Raw genomic sequence first — 11,350 nt, forward strand, 5'->3', positions numbered from 1 at the left:
ACTTTTGAAAGTCTTAGTCTGCAATGTCTGGCTCCCAAAAAGGGAAAAAGAAAGAAACAAAGGGAAGGGGAATAAAAGGGATCTGCCCCTTTAAACCCTCTGGAAATCACTTGGGCCAGAGAGGAAGGGCTTGCAACAACGAGAGGAGATACAGCAATGATGACTGCCTGCCTCTTTGTTTCTATCTCTGAGATAAGAAGCAACCAACAGCATCATGGCACAGATCCCTGATATTTGAAGGACAAGCTCCTTTTTCACCCACCCTGGCCGCCACAAGCTGGAAACAAGCCGCTCATGGAATGCACGCACCACTGCCTGCCATGGGGTAGTTAGCTCTACTGCGCCAAGAGCTGAAAATGACCAAAATTGACCACAATTTACCACTCAAGCCCTCCCCTGGAAGTTGCAAGCCTTCCACAGACTCCAGAGGCCCCAAATAGTTACATTAGACAGATCCTGCCAGTGTAGTTTGTTGTCTAGGTGAGGAGACACATTCTGAGTGCCCCCTACTCTGTCCCCTTCCCAGCAACCACTGTCTATTTTATCTTGCAAAATGTACTTTGTTGCCATTATATATTATATGAATACAGTTTTTGTATACTGAACTTCAATTTAATGACCTTTTAAATTCCTAATAATTTGTAATTCTTTGTGAGAGATTTTATCTTTTACAAAGTCTGCTTATTTATAGTAACTGAGATTGCGCACACATTTAGCCTTACTGCCCCATTTGATTTTGTGTTTTGAACTTACCTTGCTTTTTCTGTCCTTTCTTTTCCCCTCCTTAACTCGCTTCTGTTGAATTAATTTTTTTCTTTATTCCTTTTTATTTTTCTGCTGCGATCTTCTATTTCCCAAATTTATACATTTCACTTCTTACACTGCTTACCTTTAAAGTCATATAATCCTAAACTTTGTATGTCTACAGTTAACCTGTGTCTCTAAATCTCCTTCTGAGTAACAACGGACTTGATTCTCTGTCCATCCCCAACATCTTATGTTATTACTGCTTAATGTCTACCTTTTTTGTTAAATCCCCATATTTAGATATTTTAAATATTACTTTACTGCATGCCTGTTTATAAAATTCCTCATTCACCATTCTTCTTTGGATTTAATTTCCTTCTTTCTAAACGACATCTTTTAACTGTGGAGTGAGAGTAGTAACTGCGTTTTTCTTTGTAAGTCAGAAATTATCTTTACTTTATCATCACTACTCAATAATTTATCTGGGCATATTATTCTTTTTTTTTTAAAGATTTTATTTATTTATTTTGACAGAGAGAGACAGCCAGCGAGAGAGGGAACACAAGCAGGGGGAGTGGGAGAGGAAGAAGCAGGCTCTTAGTGGAGGAGCCTGATGTGGGGCTCGAACCCAGAACGCCAGGATCACGCCCTGAGCCGAAGGCAGACGCTTAACCGCTGCGCTACCCAGGCGCCCCTGGGCATATTATTCTAAGCTGACAATTATTTTTCCTCTGCGCTTTGAAGAAATTATTTCATTGTGTTTTTGTTGTTGTTGTTGTTGTTGTTGTTGTTTTATGTGACAGAGAGACAGCCAGCGAGAGAGGGAACACAGCAGGGGAGTGGGAGAGGAAGAAGCAGGCTCATAGCAGAGGAGCCTGATGTGGGACTCGATCCGGAAACGCCGGGATCACGCCCTGAGCTGAAGGCAGACGCTTAAGGACTGCGCCACCCAGGCGCCCCTATTTCATTGTTTTATGACATGTTTTATTGTAGATGCAAAGTGTCCTGTTATTCTAATTGCCCTTCCTCATTATATGTTTACTTTTCTCTCTAGAACTTTATAAAATTCTCTTTATGCTATTGATGTTCTGTATTTTCACAGTCATGGGACTTGTGTGGGTTTATATTTTTATTTTATTATCTACTCATTATATTCAGTGCTCCTTCACTTTAAGTCTGGAATATTTTCATCACTACCACTTTGAATATTGCCTCTTTCTCATTCTTGGTTTTCCCTCCTCCTGGTATCTGTATTAAATGTGTATTGACTTTTCTCAATGTGGCCACCATTTCTCGAAACTTCTATTATATATTTTCCATCTCTATCTTTCTGCACTGAATTCTCCATGATTTCCTCCAATTAATATTCCAGTTCACCCCTTTTTGGTACCTTTTTTGATTACGCAACCCACTTTTTTACTGAAATGGCTGCAGTTCTAATTTTAGAAAGTCTATTGGTTATTTTCAAACACACCTACTTGAATATAGTTCTGTACGTGCCCTATGGTGTTTCTGATTTCCTTTATTTCTTTGAACATTCTAAATCTATTTATATTGATGTTCCTGGTTATTTTATCATTTCTAGTTTTTAGAGCTTACATTGTCCCATTTGTTGGGTCTTCCAGTTCTCTTTGAAGCACTTTGTTACTCGAATGGTTTGTACTTTTTATGAGCTCGTTTTCAGTGGGAGTTGTTTTCCATCAAAGTTCTGTTGGGAAGAATACCAACGTGATGGTTGTAGATGTCTCTACCAAAGGTCTACTAATTCCTCCTGCTCCAGAAGTTTTCATGTTACTTCTCAATATTGGGTTCTCTACCCAATGAATAGTGTAAATCTGTAATACAATACCAATAGCCTGGAGTTCTCAGTTCTCTTTGGTGATATTTTTCTCTGTGTCCCCAGATGTACAGCCAGCTTTGCCATTAATTCTCTGAGCCTGCGTACGGTTTTCTAAGTTCTTTTTTAATGGGCTAGGCAGCCGTTTATGATTCCCGGTTTGGTGCATGTAGCTCAGATCTGAGACTGTGGCCTGACCTACCTCTCCACGGGACTTAAAACTTCAGTTGCCAACAGTTAAGGCCTACATGTTTATTGCTTTCTCTCATGGCCCATTTAGGCTTCAGTGTCTGCTCACTGATCTGGCTTTGAGTTCTTCGTTTCTGACAGCTCAGAATTTCCATTTCTTGATTTTGAACCTGGGCTCGGTATTTGCACTTTTTATATTTTGCTGACATTCCTGTGTGTTGAAGTGAAAGGCCAGGAAGCTGTTTCACAACAACTCTGTGATAGTCATCCTAGCTTTCTAAACACAATGCGGTCACATTGCCTTTAATGCGTACCCATTTGCTTAAGGAATAAAGTCAACCTCTTTCTCTGGTTATTTTAAAAACTTCACACCCAGGTGGGATTCTGGCTCCCAAACTTCACCTGCAATCATATCCCTAACTCCCACACCCCCTACTTCAGCAATAATAACCCAGGGCTCATTCCCTAATATTCCATGTAACATCACACCATTAGGAAATGTCGTTGAATGGTGGCTTCTAGGTCCAATTTCTATTTCTAATAATGATATTTTGTTACCTTCATCAAGACTGTGAACTTTCAAACTCTGTGAATCTTCCATCCCAGAAAATATAAACTGGGGTTTAAAAGCACAGCTGACTATGTCATCGAGGTCACCAATGCATTAAAACTAAACAAAACCCAAACAGGACTGTGAGGGTGTCCCTTCAAAAGGCCAGGAAGGCGGTGAGCTGACAGGAGCAGCTGACCCAGCCAAAGTGAGTTGCTGAGTTTCATTCAGATGCAATCATCCCATGTAGACAGTACCTTGGAGTTCATTAAGTTCTCAGGGCTGAGCTCCCTGCTCTCAGGGAATATTCATTCTGCCCTCCTTAGAAAGGGCAGTCTGCTGAGGACATAGCAGTTATATTTTGTGTGCTTCATTAGAGCAAGGAAATATAGTTCACTGTGCCCAAACAAATCCTAGCCGCTAATGGGCCAAGATGTTGTGAATGTGGAGTTAGAAATGCTGGGGCATCAGACAACTGAAGGGAAAAAAAAAAAAAAAAAACCACACCTTAGGAACCAAAGAAATTGCATTTGTAAGCTTCATTTATATACCACAGAGCAAGTGAATCAATAACTTGAAAATGTACAGTGAAGGCCAAAAAGGAGTTGATTGCAATCTTCAAAGAGTCGGCAAAAACAAAAAGTAGCAGTGCAAATTAAACTCATTCAAAAGAGTAAAGACAGTTGGTTCAAACCTAAGAAGATTCAACTAGGCCAGCAAAAAATCATTATTCTTAGAAGAGATGACAGAGGAAAGTAATAGAATATGAAATGTGAATACTTAAAAAAAAAAACCCAGATGTTTGTTTTGAGAAATTTTTTTCATTGCATGATTCATAAGAATGCAGAATGGTATTCTTAGGAAGGCTGATGAATGTTAAAATAGAAGGTCATCACCAAGGTAAACAGAGTTTTAGTAATTAGAGCAGAATCTGAAGAAATGAAAAATGACTGACCAAGTCTCCAGTTTTATGCTATTACCTAAAAGTAGAGTAGATTTCGTGTAAAAAAAAAAAAATCATTCTCATTTATCACTCATTTCTTTTTTATTTTTCTATTTGGACTTGTTTATCCATCACTTTTAATTTGCACTTAGATATGCATGCTCTTCACCTGGGGGAATATTTTCATATAACTCATCAATGACAAGATTCCTCTCGACACACATTTCCATTTCATTCCTTCTCACTCTTCTTACACACACACACTTCAGTCAACTCTCAGGCATCTCTGGGTTGAATATCTTAGGAATTCCCAAGATGGGGAATTCCATCTGATCAGATGATTAGAAATTTATTTTTTAAAGATTTATTTATTTATTTTAGAGAGAAAGAGAGCACAAGCAGGAGGGGCAGAGGGAGAGGAAGAGAGAGAATCTCAGGCAGATCCCATGCTGAACACGGAGCTGGATAAGGGGCTTGATCCCACGACCTTGAGATCACCACCCCAGCCAAAACCAAGTCAGATGCTCAACTGACTGCGCCACCCAGGTGGCCCCAGATGATCAGAGATTTAATTAGTTATTTGCCTTACAGTGTCTTCTTCCAGGGCCCTGGTCTTGAGTTCAAATGGAGGTTTCATTCAATACATGAGGATTGGTTAGTTGACTAGAGGACTAATGGGAATGACGTCATCTGGTCCACTGTCGGAGACTACACACTTTTTTCCAGCCAGCTACCTCCCAACACGTACCATCAGTGCAGGCGACACTGGCAAGGGTGGATACCTCCAGCACTGCGCTGGAAAAGCAATTCAGAGCCCAAAGCTGACTGATAGGAGCACCAAGGACAAGACTCATGTTCATATGGCCCAAGCACATAGTCTCTGTTTAAAAAAAAATTTTTTAAAGTTTGCCTAAGTGAAAAGGCCAACCTTTATTCATGTAGGCAAGAAATCTGGTTGTGTGTCATGTTAACAAAGGCAAAGCATCTGAGTGACCAGTTCCTCTGGCCTGCACTCACACAAAGAGAAGAAATTCAGAATGTTTAAAGGCACCTCTCACCAGACTCCCTATCACCTTCACCTCTACAGAAAGCAAGCCACTTGACAAGGGGTTCACGAAGATTTATTCACTGCCCTGCAGGATTTTGCAGCATATCTGCCGCATATAATTATGCCCTTCCCTGAAGTATCCCAGCAGTTGATTTAAGCCATATTTGAACAGTTTCACTTCACCTGTTCTCCTAATAAAGGTGAAGTACCAGCAGTGAAGAGAAAAAGGAGTATGGGCCAACAACAAAAAGCCATATCTATATCCCTGGCTATGCTCTTGTCTGTAAGTCTACAGTTTTGTTTATATTTATGTCTATATGTCTATAGAACTACACACAATGATTTTGTGTTTGCAAAATATTTTTGTTCTTATGTCTTTATTTCTGTCCATGTTTTTATCACTATTTCATGAAGTTCTATATAATAATTTTAATTTTACACACACACACATATATTTGTATGAATCTGCATCACTCTCTTGGTCCTTAGGTGTGTGTGTGTGTACAAATCCACCAAGTAAAATCACAGTCTTCTTATGGTAGTCTTATTAAGCTGCAATTGAAGATGTATTTCTTCCACAAAGCGGTAGAATACAAGAAAAATAAATTTATACATAAAAATCTGATTTAATAGACATCCTATGTGAAATGAGAAAGCAATCTTTCATTGATTTAAAATTGAAGAAGGGAATATTGTAAACAAAGACAGATGTCATAAGTTAGGTTCCCCAAGAAGCACATTCTGAGATTAAAATGTGTCTGTGTGATGTTTACTGTAGAGTGCCCCTGGGCGTAGCACCTTTATGGGGAATGAAGACAGCAGGTTAGGGAGAGGTTGGAAGTGAATGGCCATACAGTTTCAAAAGAGGGCTGGGTCCTTGCACCCCTGCCTTGGCCAGTCTTAGGATGTTGGCTGTCCCTGGTGATGGGGCACAACCTTGGCAACGCCTGGGGATTGACTCAGCTCTAAGCCATTAGCAGTGATACACCAAGCAGCTGGGAAAATGCAAGCCTTGGGCCTGAAGGTGGGGGGAGGGCATGGTGGTATACCACAGTATCACCACAATATATTCATGGCCCATCTCTCTCTCTCTCTCTCTCTTTTATTTTTTTTAGATTTTTAAAATTTATTTATTTGAGAGAGAGAGAGAACCTGTGCACCTGAGCGGGGGGAGGGGCAGATGGAGAGGGAGAAGCAGACTCCCCCACTCCCAGCAGAGAGCTCTCCATTGGGCTTGATCCCAGGAACCCTGGATCACGACCCAAGTGGAAGGCAGATGCTTAACTGACTGAGCCACCCCGTGCCCCCATCTCATTTTTTAAATAAGGGCCATTACTTCTTACCCCAAATTATAAATCCACTCTTCTATGAAATACCTTCCTAAACTTTATGATTTTTCTTCTTGATAATATTGCTTCTTAGGTCAGCGAGTCAACTGTAATCCAGATTTTGCACGTGGAAAAGCGCCCCCGATCACCTTGTAGGGAAATCTGACTGGCACAAAATGCTCGCCCAGGTTGTGGGAGGGGCTTCAGCTCCTTCCTCTGTAAGATAGGGATGGTAATAACAGTACTTACTTCATGGGCTGTGCAGAATAAATTAAATTATCCATGCAAAGGTCTTAGAAGAGCACCTGTCATGCAGTTAGCTATAACCAGCATTATTATTTTTGGAAAACTCTCTGAGCTCAATATCACTTCATGGTTACTAAGGCTTATTCAGAATCTGCCTCACAAGCGGCTTCAAGGGTCAGAGTCACAAACCTGCTCAGTCTCCCAGCATTTTAGTTGGTAGCCCAATGATTGCACACTACTTTTGGTTGACTTCCATGGCCCTAATAAGAAAAAAGGTAAGTTTCTCCTCAGTTCTTAGTTTCATTGTCAGGAGACACGGTTTCAATAGACAACTGAGAATAGCAGAAATCATAGCATCAGGTCAACTCTTTTAAAGCCCAAACCCATTATCACTGTCAGATGTCCCCCAACCTTTAATGCTCATATGCATTAATTTTATGCAACAGCTCAGGTCAATCAGATACCTGGGGTCCCAATTTGAAGAGAGTTATCTAGGGAGGTTGCCAGGAAATGACACCATTTAAAAGGAAGACACACTGTGGTTGCTTTATTGAAATTTTCATATAGCCACCGTGGGCTACTGGAGGAATATTTCCCAGCTAAAATGATTATGGTGGCAAAAAAAGTGCCAGGCCTCAATCAATCACTCACCCAAGCATTAAGGAAGACACGGAGCCTGTTTCTGCAAGTATTCCTGGACCAACTTCTCTGCTTATGCAGCAAGAGTGACCACCCACTCAGAGACCATCCTTAACTTCCCTGAGAGAACTCTCGCCTTCCCCACATCTTACTTGACTACAAATGTTCATGGAGCTGTCCTTAATCTGCAACCTAGCATGTCTATTTCCTGTGGCCTCCCATTGACCAGAGCCCTTGGCTCTCTGCTCCCCAGTTACAAAGTCCTAATGAAACAAATATTCCCAAGAATATTTGAATGACAGTCATCATTCAGTCTTCCCAAGCGGGGGCTCTTAATGTATTTGGGGGAAATTCAGGGAATATATGAGCACTGTAAAGATGAGATGTGCAATCCATGTATGCATTTTTCTAGAGAGACAGGGTGATGATTTTCATCAGGCTATGGAAGGGCTTGTTATAGGCAGTTCTGTACAGTGGTTAAGGGCAGGCTGAACTCAGACTGCCTGAATTATACCTACTTCCACTACTGTGTGTCTTTGGGCAAGTTACTTATCTTTCAGGACCTCAAATAACCTAATACATAACAGGAAGATAATAATAGTACCTACGCTTGGGGTTGCTGTGCAAATTAACAAAATAACCTCAGGTATCTGGGTGAGCTGCCTCCAACAGTGCCCAACCACAGTAGGGGCTCAGTTTAGATTTGTCATTATTCTCATTGAAGGAGTCCGTAACTCTAAAAAGATTCAGAAACACTGCTCTGGATAGCCTCAGTTGAAACTTTGATGGAGTCAGATCATCAGAAAGTTTTGATCTGGACTGTATTCTTATAGCCCTTGCTCTTTTTGAATTAGGCCTTAGTATTATACCATCAGCCAATCACATGGCACTTGCCACTTACCTACTGGCCCTGCCCATCTTCGGAAGAAATTTCTCTATCGGCCAGGAAACAGGGAAGCTGATTGGGTGAAGAGCTTGTTAGCTTTATTGTCTTAAGGAGTCCTGTCACCTTGTGATGAATGCCATAGCCTCTGAGAAGCTGGGGGCCATCACAGGCCAATTCCAGCAAGGACACATGACCCTGTGCTATGCATTGCACTATATTAAATCTACCCCTACTTTATAATTTCATCTCCCATGTTCCCTCCTTGGTCCTTGTTACCTTACTTGTTATTTAATCTTGTTGTAATTTATGTGGTTTTATGAACCACATATGAATCCATTTTATGAATCCATTGAGTAATAAAGGCATTATGCACCTAAACAGAGCAACAAATCTATATAGAATGGATGAGGGTCTTGTTTCCTATTATGCTATTTGCTCTGTTTTATGGGTGTTCTCCATCCTGTTTAATGAATTTTGATCTTCTATTGTGAAAATATAAGAGGTTAGGGCGGAGGACTGATGGGCTATAAGCAGATGAAAAAGCAATAAAAAAATTTCTAAGACACCCGGTGGTGATGGTTTTCAAAGCAAACAAAATTGCTCCCAGAAAAATATTATACAGGCAAAGAAAAAGAAATCACTTTAAAATTAATCTTGTTTATATCTTAGAAAGCCATTTCTTGTAGGGCTAATATATTCTTAATTCTTAGTCTACTAGAACACTACCCTCTTTGCTGCTTCTTTTAATATAAACCCCTTCCTACATTTTCAATCTGACATTACACAAAAGGTGGTCCTCAGGCTTTTTCATTTAAGCAGAGAATGGAAGCTGCTAGGTTTCCTTTAACAGAACATTTCAATTTCATACATAAGCCCAGTGGCCTTGAGTACAAGAGTGAGTATTAATAAGTCCAATAAAAATTCTGGAGGAAGTTTCTTGAATTCCCTTGAGAAAATCAGAAATTAATTAGTAGATCCTAATTCTTTAGAAGAATATGCTAAAGGCAGCTTTCTCTCTCTCTCTCTCTCTCTCTCTCTCTCTCTCTTAATAATCCTATAGTAGCAGAAGCATTTTGCCTTCTTCACATTTTCTAGAGAGTGCCAGCCTGCTCTGCAATGTCCAAAAATCAGAGGAAAATTGGAAGAAATAGTCTGAGAAGCTTAAATACATAGCAATTACAATAGCAATAGCTCACATCTGCGTTGTACGTCACAGTTTGTGAAGTGCTTTCATAAACATTACCTTACATAATCTTAATAAAAGCTCTGATGACAAAGTTTAAACTCCTCTGCTGGCTTACAAGGCTGCTATGGTTGAATTCCCCCCCCCCCCATAATCCATCTGTTAAAATCCTAACCCCCAGTACCTCAGAACGTGACCTCATTGGAAGATAGGGGTTTAGGGAGGTAATCAAGTTATAATGAGGTCAACAGAGTGAGCTCTAATCCAATATGACTGGTGTCCTTACCAAAAGGAGAAATCTGGGGACAGACACATACCCAAGGGGAAATGCTGTGTGAGGAGGAAGGCAGAGATCGGGGTGACGCTTCTACAAGGCAAGGAAAGATTGCTGCCGAAGATCGCTAGCACAAGAGCCAGGCAGGAGGCAGGGAACAGATTCTCCCTCACGGCCCTCACAAGGAGCCAGCCCCGCCAACACCTTGAGCCCGGCCTTGTAGCACCCAGAACCGTGAGACGGCAATTTTCTGTTGTGTAATCTGCTGTTTGTGGTACTTTGTCACAGCAGCGCTGGCAAACTAATGCAAAGGTTCCCCGTGATCTGTTCCTCTTTCCTCTCTGGCATCATCACTCATCCCTCCATCCAGTGGACTCGACATTCCAGCCAACCTGAACATTCTAGTCAGGACTCTGTCTGCAAAGAATCGGCTACCTGTCACGATGACGTTAATCCATAGAAGCAGAATGCCTCGCTCAGCAGGGCATGCTTCAGAAGACTTGGGGAGACAGAATCTGTACCTGCTCTTTCCAGTGTCATGAGATAGACCGCAAACTCTAGGGAGCCTACCTTCACTACACCATTAAGTTTTCTGTTTGGTTCATAGCTCAAAATTGCTAAACTCAAGGGGGTACCCCACATCTTTAGCTCCAACAACTCAGGATACGTCTTTTTAAAACACCCTGGAGGGGCGCCTGGGTAGCGCAGTCGTTAGTCTGCCTTCGGCTCAGGGCGTGATCCCGGCGTACCGGGATCGAGTCCCACATCAGGCTCCTCCGTTATGAGCCTGCTTCTTCCTCTCCCACTCCCCCTGCTATGTTCCCTCTCTCGCTGGCTGTCTCTCTGTCACATAAATAAATAAAATCTTTAAAAAAAAAAATAGATAAATAAATAAAACACCCTGGAGTGGTCAGAGGGTCAGTTGCTCCAGCCCATGCATGCGGGTGGTGGAGAACGGGAGCAAAGCACGTAGTTCCCACAAATGGTTCTTCGCAAGACGCTCTGTGACACTGTTTCCATCTAGAGGTGGGGGCCTCCCTCCTCTTCTTGAGTCTGGATGAGTGCTGTGAACATCTGACTGCCAGAATACAGAATGCTGGTTTCCAGGCCTTAAGAGCCTGGAAACTTCCTCTTCTGGCCTGGTATTTTCTTCCCACACCCTAATGGGTTGTCTTTCACGTCACACTCCAGAGAGCATTGTTCTAAAGGAAGAGACAAAGCCGGGAATAAAGAAATCCCTTCCATGAGCGCCCAGGTTAACGTGTGGCTGAAGAACTGGATTCATAACCCCTCAGAATGTTGTAAGTGGCAGTGACCTGAAAGGTCTTCTTAATATATCGCTTCTCTGAGTTTAAATCTCCTTCTATGGTTCGAGAGAACCGGTGGCTGTGGGAAATACAGATGCTATTTGTCTGCTAAGATGAACGATAATCTTTACCCTAACTTGGAATAAGATGACTATAAGTTTTGGAGTCAGGCA

Source organism: Ursus arctos, unplaced genomic scaffold (assembly GCF_023065955.2).
Source record: "Ursus arctos isolate Adak ecotype North America unplaced genomic scaffold, UrsArc2.0 scaffold_30, whole genome shotgun sequence".
In the NCBI taxonomy this organism is placed as follows: Eukaryota; Metazoa; Chordata; class Mammalia; order Carnivora; family Ursidae; genus Ursus; species Ursus arctos.